We start from the raw sequence: 9353 nt of genomic DNA, 5'->3' as shown, positions 1-9353 counted from the left end.
GCCCATTTCATCACTATTTTACAGAAAACAAAACAAAGGCCCAGAGAAGTTGAAAAACTCCCCCAGACGCACACAGCAGGTGTGTGACAGAGGATGAATCCAAACCAGGAAGTCTGGCCCAAGAACCAGCCCTTTTAACCAGGGCAATGCGTTGCTTCAGTGGAAACAATTTGACAAGTATTTTTAATGATGTATTTTGTTCTCTATAAAATAGTGAAGAAATAATGATACTGTTTCAGGGTCTATTTGGGGGTTAAATAAATTATCATTCACAAAGTCGTGCATCTTGCCCATACTAAGGCTTCTATCATTATGAACTACTAAAACTTAGCTATTAGATGCTATCTTTTCATATCACAGGCCTTTTATAAGTTCTCTTGTTTATAAGGTCATTATCAATTTCTTATAATAAAGACATGTTGGCAGAATAACAAAGGATAATTCCCTTTGCAGTAGGAGCAAGGTCCTCATCCACAGTGGCAAAGCCCTACACCTTGAACAATTTCCGATTGTCAAAGTGTGTGAGTAGAGGCTCTGCATCATCATCAGTGCTGTCCACCCAATAGTCTGATTCTCTTCCTTCCAGGCACATGAGTGGATTGTGCCTCCCCACTCCCTTGAAATTAGATGTGGCCATGAGATTTCCTCTTACACCATACACTGTTCATCTGGGTCGTGTTTTCTTCCCACTCCCATAAACAAACAATGTTTGCAAGGATGAAGCCTCCATCAGCCCGATTTACAGAGCAAGAGATGACACTGAGCAAAGCTAGGATTTTGTCCTTAAGAAAATAGGAAGTCCATTAAGAGATGTGCAATAATTAGCAATGCTCCAGTGTGTACAATGGACAAAAATGAGACAAGTTAGGAGCATGCTTAGCAGAAAGCTATTCTAATATTTTAGGGAATTCAGGGGCAAGGGAGGTTTGAGCAATGATAGAAGGAATGAGAAGAGATACAAGGACATGAATTAATAAGATATTGTAGAGACTGAAAATGATTTGACAGTTGATCAAAGATGGGACAAATTGTGAGTGGGACCAGTTAATTAAAAAGCCAAAGTTTGAATCCTGGTACTAAAGAACTCAACATCTCTACCTATAGAAATAGAGAGCATAAGCCCTGGCTGGGTAGTTTGGTTGGTTAGAGCATGGTTTGGTACCTCCAGGTTGAGGGTTGATCCCCGGTTGGGGCACATACAAGAATCAACCAATGAATGCATGAAGAGGTGGAACAACAAGTCAATGTTTCTTCTCCCTCTCCCTCTCCCTCTCCCTCTCCCTCTCCCTCTTCCTCCCCCTCCCCCTCCCCCTCTCCTGACATAGTTGTCCAGTCTCATAGTTTTATATGGTATAGGAGACTGAACATGCATTGACCTCAATTTTAAATGAAAAGCTCTTACTTACCACCTAAATTTCTCATTCAGACTCCTCCAGGTGTTTTACTTGGTTCTTCTGAACAATAAACTTCTGAAAAATACTGGTTAATTGTGCTAGTTCTGTTTTAAATATTTGAGAACCCTCCACATTACTAATATTCTCTGTAGTTTTTTTGCCTTTCATGACAGTTTAAGGTAATATCTGTAATATTACATTAAATGTAGTGGTTTCTAACTTTTATGTGCAGTATTTCTGTTTCCTATATATGCACAGTGAATTTCCGGCAGTTAATGCATTTCAAAAATAGTGATTCTGTCAAAAGTTGGGGTTGGGAATAACTCCATCTTCCTTCAGGGATAATTTCCTTTTTAAATGAAATAGCTACCCTTGGGAGAATCCATTTCTATTGGTTGGTATGTGTAAAGAGGGAGCCCTGTCAGCTGACTTCTCACATTCAGAAACATTTTCTGAGTTTTAGTAGGCTCTCACTGATGTCCTTTTAAGCTGACCTTTCAGGTAATAATGTGTTCAAAAGTCACCTGGGACTGATTCAGATTGAGATGTCCTGGGGTCATTTAGGAATGCCAAAGAAGTGACTAAAGTGACAGGTGAGAATTAGAAATGTGGCATGGGAGCACTCAGAGCAGATCACAGATTATTTTATATCAAGGTTTTACAACCTAAACCAGTTTATTTTTCTTACTCATATCATTGTTCTCCACTGACCCAAAGTCTCAACCTATGATATATTGTATCCACCATTAGAAGCAAACCAAAGTCAGTTGGTGAACTTGAAGAAAATTACTTCTAAAAAAAGCAAGAAGGAAAAAGAGTAGAAAAAAATAATAGGTCATTTTTTATAAAAGATTCTTGCTTGAAGGCTATGAGTAAGTAGGTGACTGGTTATCCAATACCAGTAGGTTTCTTTGTTTTATTTTAACAGACATTGATAATCTGAGTTCTTTCCAAATAGATACATTTATTTTAACAGAGAAATCTTGAATGGAAATGAGTCAGGTGATACTTCATAAGAAACACAGTTTACAAGAAGAAACCTAAAAAAACAAAACAAACAAAAAAACCCTCAAGACAGTCATATCAACTCAATACACCTCAGTGGTATTTTTTTTCTGGGCTACAAAACTACAGAACTAGCAAAGAAATGATGTTGATAGAGACATGGTTGGGAGTTATTCATTCATTTATTTATTGCCTTGTCTGTGAAAGCACTTCTCATCAAAAGAGATTTCAGGAATTTCAGACCAAGACTCTTTACTGAAGCTTTTTAAAAATGATAAGGAGATTTAATTAAGAAATATTAGCATGATATTTAAAAACCCAAATTTGTAATCCTCAAAGTATGCATTATTAGAACCACAGAGTAGTTCCTGAAGCTCGTGCTGTTTCTAACCTATGGGAATTTTCAGGACAAAAAAGAAAAATTAATGAAATTGTGGATAATAATTTTTTAACATATATTCTCTTGCTTTGTTTGACTCTTGATAAGTTCTAGCATAAATGAGTTATCATAGAAATAAATAAAGATGAGCGAAGAAGCAGAATCTTGTCATAGATAAAAACCAATGGCCAAGCTTCTAGAAAGGAATGTGCTCTCCTTGAATGGAGGAAGGTTAATGGGAAGATACCCTGGGGTTGAGATAGGAAGCAGTGCCGCTTGATGTATCCTATATAATAAAAGGGTAACATGCAAATTGACCCTAATGGCGGAACAACCAGGAATGACTGGTTGCTCTGATGTGCACTGACCACATGGGGCAGACACCCAATGCAGTAGCTGCACCGTGGTGGTCAGTGTGCTCCCACAGGGGGAGCTCTGCTCAGCCACAAACCAGGCTGACAGCTGTGAGCAAAACGGCGGTGGTGGGAGCCTCTCCTGCCTCCTCGGCACTGCTAAGGATGTCCAACTGCAGCTTAGGCCAGCTCCCTGCCATCAGTCGGACATACCCTGAGGGCTCCTGGGCTGCCAGAGGGAAGTCTGACTGCCAGTTTAGGCCTGTTCCCTGGGAGCGGCAGGTGGACATCCCCCGACGGGTTCCAGACTGCAAGAGGGTGCAGGCCAGGCTGAGGGACCCCCTACTGAGTGTATGAATTTTTGTGCACCAGGCCTCTATTTTATTGATAACTTTAAAGATGAAGATGCTGGATTCCAACAGCCTCTGCAAAGCATTGCAGCTTGGGCTCCTGGAAATCAATCCATGATTTCCTGTGTGAACTTGCCAGCTTGTTTATATTTGTTTCTGCTTGGGAAGAAAGATTCCTAAGTCACATCTGGTTGCCTCAGTTTTAACTACTGCAACATTACTTATTTATTGCTTCTGGAGGATTGATTGCTATCCACTTGTCTTTAACACAGAAAGCACCACTTAAATATAAGGTGAAAATACAGGGTGGGGCAAAAGTTGGTCTAGAGTTGCGGGTATGGGAACACAGAGTTTATCCTTGTATGGTTATTATTTTTTAATGATTATATTAATTTCCATACAAACAACTGTAAACCTACTTGTGCCCAACCCTGTATCATATCTGTTTTCAGGTGCAGGATATTTGAGTATTCACTTTCCAATGATAGGCTTTTTGCAGAGTTCTGTAAATGGAAAATATTTTGAGGGCGCGGGGGGGTGGGGCGGGAGGTGGGCAGGGATGAAGTGGAAGATTCTTTTTCATTCATCTAACACATACTCACAATTCTTTAACATGCTGTTGTCCTGGGGAATAGGTTGATGCAACTAAATTAGAAATAAGCATAACTTAGAAATAAGAAATAGGAATGCAATAATCAACATCCAACAGAAAATGGACATACTATAACCTTGTCCGGGTGATGTTTGATTTCACTGAGCTTTTCAAATGTTATGGGTCATCAGAAAAGACTAAGAATTTATGTCCTTAGGGTTCTGTCCACTATCAAGATTAATTATTTGAATTGTTCAAATAACCAGTTGTAGTCTTCGTTTTGTTGGAGCAACCTGGTGCAGGTGGGTGTGAATATGTGTGGGGGAGGTGATGGAGACAAGTGTGAAGTGAGAGAAGGCTGGGCAGGGTGGAAACACCTGCCCTTGTTCTGTGGGTAAAGCTAAAATGCAGGGCCCAAAAGGGTTCCTCATAGAGAGAGGTGCCACAGCTGGTGGCCCACCAGGAGCTAGCAAAGCAGATGCGGAAATGCTGTGTGGAAGTAAGTCCTGGCCACTTTCTGGGATGCTTGGAAGGCAGGTCTGTTTAAAGGGCCACGGCAGAGCTGACAGTCAAGACAGTCATAGGTGCCATATGGATACTTTGAACGTGTGTGGGATATTGGAAATACTGATTTTGCCCCTGCAATGCCAGCTTTAACAATACTTACATACATACTAGTAGCCCTGTGCATGAATCCGTGCGCCAGTAGATCGCTGCCGCCCTCCTGTAGCTCTCTGCCCGCTGCCTCACCCTCCTGTATCTCTCCGCCTGCTGCCTCGTCCCCCTCATAGCTTATTGCCCTGCCCTCTCCTGTAGCTCTCCACCTCCCACTTGCTTGCTGCCCTGCCCCGTCCTGTAGCTCTCTGCCGCCCGCTTATAGCCAGTAGGTTGCTGCTGACCTCCTGTAGCTCTCCGCCCACTGCGCCACCCTCCTGTAGCTCCCCCAGCCCCCTTCCCGTTCCACCCCCTCATAGTTTGCTGCCCTGCCCCATCCTGTAGCTCTCCACAGCCCGCTTGTACCTTGCTGGGCCACCCTCCTGCTGACCCGTGATCTGGTCCTGATGCACTTGGTTGTTTTGCCTCAGGGCGTAATGGCTAATTAGCATATTCCCCTCTTATTATATAGGATATTGACTTCTATACTCTAAAATACTAGCTTAACAGATGCTAGATTTTTGTATTTTGTGATGTACCTGGTACATCTCTCCCTTATTTCTTACCCCTCTTGCTAGCCTTCCGTCTATGCCAGGGCACATTTCTATCTCAGTGTTCGTCAGCATGCCTCAGACACAGGGCCTTTGCAAGGGCTGCTGTCTTTGCCCCGGAACCCTCATTTCCAAGACATTCACGTGGCTCGTCACTTCATTATGGTTTCTTGCTCAAATATCTTTCCCGATCATCCTTGTAAAATAGCACCTGTCACTCTTTGCATCAGGTATTTGCCTGTTGGTGACCATAAAATGAGCCCTATGACAGTTGGAATGTGTGTGTTTGGTTCCAACTAGGACTCAGAAATATGTGGAAATAATGAATATGGTTACATATCGTTATTAGCTGATTCTCCTCTGGGCTGTGGATTCGAGATAAGAGGCCATCGGTATATACTCAGTGAAATGTGGATATTTCTTTAGTGATTCTGATTGAGGAAGTAGCAAGGAAAGACAAATACTTCCTCTTTTCTCTTTCTCTTTCCCAATTTCTTGCCGTCTATTCCCATTTCAGACTAGCTGCAAAATATTCTGGTTCCTTAGCCACGCGCATCATTTACAAAGCAGCATTTGTTCACACCCTGCTAATTTTACGCCCTCAAACCTACTTCAGCAACTTCTAACAGTGGCACGATTTCAAGAAATCCTTGGAATACACTTGCATTTGCTGTATCTCTGATATTTGCCAGTCATTTCTCCTTCAGCGTTCTGCCAGTCCATGACCTTGAAATCATCATTGCCCGAACTTTGGCAGAAGCCAGCTCATTACAGTTCCTCTGCTCCACAGGCGATCTGACTTTGTGAAGTTTTAAATGAGGAAGTGTATAATGAACATAATTTAAATTACATGGCCCCTAATTTGCTACTGTATATAGAAGGAAAACGAAAGCTCTTTCTAAATTTTGTGGGGCTGACCATGGCTGAAAACCTTTGGCCTACTTCAAAGAATACCCAGTTCCTGCCATCTGATGCCTGCTAGCATAATTGAGTTTCTAGAACACTCGGCGTGCTGTCTGGAAGCCCATGGGTAAGAAGCAGATGGGTGAGTCATTAGGGTGAGAGCAGGAGAGTGGTGAGAGAGCAGTCACCACCCACCAACATGACCATCACAGATTCCTACTGCTGCGCACTTGAGCACGTTCTCTGCCCTGTGTAGTGTTGCTACTTACAAAACCAATTCCTCTGTCAGCATTTGATCAGACCACAATCTGTAGGGCTGGAGAACTGCTATAGAGACATTTATTTTCTCAATTGTGTTTACTGAGTAGATTTGAATTCCCAAAGCTTATTGCCTTATGATAAGAGAATTCTACCTATTTTATTGACCCGCAGTGAAAGCAGATGGCTTAGTTTTTAATAATTATTAGATATGGCCTCTTTTTATTAGGGCAGTCATATAACTTGTACAAATTATGAGGCTTCTGAAAATAAAGTTGACACTAAAGATAATTGCACACACACACACACATATATATTTGAACATTTTATTTATAATTGATTTTAAGATTTATGTCCCCTTTATTTTATATATATTTGAATTTTTATTGACTAAAAACTGGTTTATTGTATTAGTAGACATAAAAAGTCCCATTTAAAATTATTTTATAAAACATTCTTTGTAAAAATTAAAGAAACATATTGATATACATTGAAGCAAAATTAAAAAGGTTTTCTTATTAATGATCTGAACGTTAAAGTAACAGACATAATAATTACTTTGGTATGTGGTTATGCACATTAATCATATTTTTAGTGTTGCCTATTCTTAATATATATTATACATTTTCTGTAGAATACTTTTCTTTTTTTTTTTCTTTTTTTTTTATTATTAATTGGATTGTTTATCTTCCTTTTGTTAAGTTTCATGAGGTCCCTATAAATGTTGGAAATTAAACCCTTATCGGTGGTATCATTGGCAAATATGTTCTCCCATGTAGTGGGTCTTCTTGTTGTTTTGTTGATGGTTTCCTTTGCTGTGCAAAAGCTTTTTATTTTGATGTAGTCCCATTTGTTTATAGAATACTTTTCTTATATATTTTGATTTATTTTTAAAATTATATTGACTGAAATCATCTTCACAATTGCATTTTTTTCATTAGTACATTTGCTATTGATACCTTTAGTAGATTTGACATCATGTTTTCTAGTTGAGAAAATGTTTTCTCTATAGATGCTGATATACCAGGTATATAAGATTAAATTCTGCTAAATGGAAAGAAATGGAGAATTTTCTCACTACACTATAGTTTTGTTTGAAATGTGGAGATGTATCTATGCAAATAGTTTTATAGATGTTGCCTCCTTTTAGTCCATTACAAGTAATGTGTTTACTTAAAATTTTGTGAACAGGGTTGGATTCATATTAAGTATTCTTACCAAAAATAGTTAATTAAAAAAATGGTGCTGAGCAGTTAAAGGAAAAATTGAATACCAGTGTCTTTATTAAACAGTTTTTAAGTTAAATCTCAGCTCCCTCACAAATGTTATATTTCATTTAGTGTAAAAGCTTAGACATAAAACTTTTATAAATTTTGGACAACTAAACCCTTTATTTAAATTTGTAGACTATCATAGCTTTCTCGAAAACCGTTTTCAATGATATGTGCATTGGAATTCCAAATGTGTTTCTTTAAGGTATCTTAACGTGTTGTTTAGCTGCTACTGCATAGCAAATAGCCCAAACACTTCCTAGCATAATGCAACAGCATTGTGATGCTTATAGATTCTCTATGTGAGGAATTTGGACAGGGCACAGTAGGGATGGCTTGTCCAGGGTCTTCGCCAGGAAGACTTGAACTCAACAGCTGGTGGCTGGAATTATCTGGAAGAGTCTTCACATATCTGGCAGGTGAAGCTGACTGTTGACTAGGACCTTAGTAGAGCTGTTTTCTGGAACATCTATATGACACATCAGCAGTGGTCCCCTTGAATGAGCTTGTTTGGATTTCTTTTCTGCATGGCAGCTAGATGGCAAGAGCAGATGTCTCAAGAGAACTAAGCAGAAATGCATGGTAGTTGATCAAGACTTGGAAGTCACATAATGACACCTGCCATGTTCTAATAGAGGAATAACAAATGTTTGCTTGAATGTAAGGCAGGGAACATATATTCCAAATAGTTCATGGGAGGAATGTCAAGGTCACGTAAGAAGAGCATGTGGGATGGGAGATATTTGCAGATATTTCTCTGTAGACACTATAATTGGGCACACTTTAATGAGTAAAAATACTGTGTTCTTCATGACACTGCTCTAGCAAAAGTTGTGTTTATATTACAAGAGTAGTATCACCTTCAATGTCAAATGTTGTAACTCCATTTTAAAAATCATCAACAATATCAGATCTTTCACCTTCAACAGAATGGATTTTTTAAAGTTTCATCTCGGATTCACAAATAAAATTAAAATATATTATTGAAATTCACTGATTTTTAATAGAAACCTCTGAGACACTGAAATAGAATTCACATAATGGGACTATTTACAAAGTGTGGGTACTGCTGATGAAGCTATTAACAGCTATTGATTCACTTTTCACTTGTGCCTAAGAAATCTTAGAATTAAAAATTAGCAAAATGAGTTTAAACAAAGAGTTATTTGATCCCAATGAAAAGTCATACATCACAAGGAGATATGTATCACTTTTTGCAGCTGTGTATTCTAAGTTGTTGTTGGGCTATATTTCTATTAAATTTGCTATTAACCTTAGAGGTAGATGCTGCTGTTTCTTCTGCAGATTCATATCTTCCTGTCTAGACTGGGTCGGTGATCTCACTGTTTTTCCTGTGATGGATAGTAAATGTTGACAAGCATGTGTGCAAGAACCAAATTTTGTCTAATTTTTAAAGTATTTTCTTTTTTTTTTAGAACACAGATTCTTTTTTTAAAATATTTTATTGATTCTTTACAGAGAAGAAGGGAGAGAGATAGAGAGCTAGAAACATCGATGAGAGAGAAACATCGATCAGCTGCCTCTTGCACATCTCCCACTGGGGATGTGCCTGCAACCCAGGTACATGCCTGGGACCTTTCGGTCCGCAGGCCGATGCTCTATCCACTGAGCCAAACCGGTTT

Source organism: Myotis davidii, unplaced genomic scaffold, assembly GCF_000327345.1.
Source record: "Myotis davidii unplaced genomic scaffold, ASM32734v1 scaffold562, whole genome shotgun sequence".
In the NCBI taxonomy this organism is placed as follows: domain Eukaryota; kingdom Metazoa; phylum Chordata; class Mammalia; order Chiroptera; family Vespertilionidae; genus Myotis; species Myotis davidii.
The sequence above is the reverse complement of the archived record's forward strand: the minus strand, read 5'-3'. Positions refer to the sequence as shown.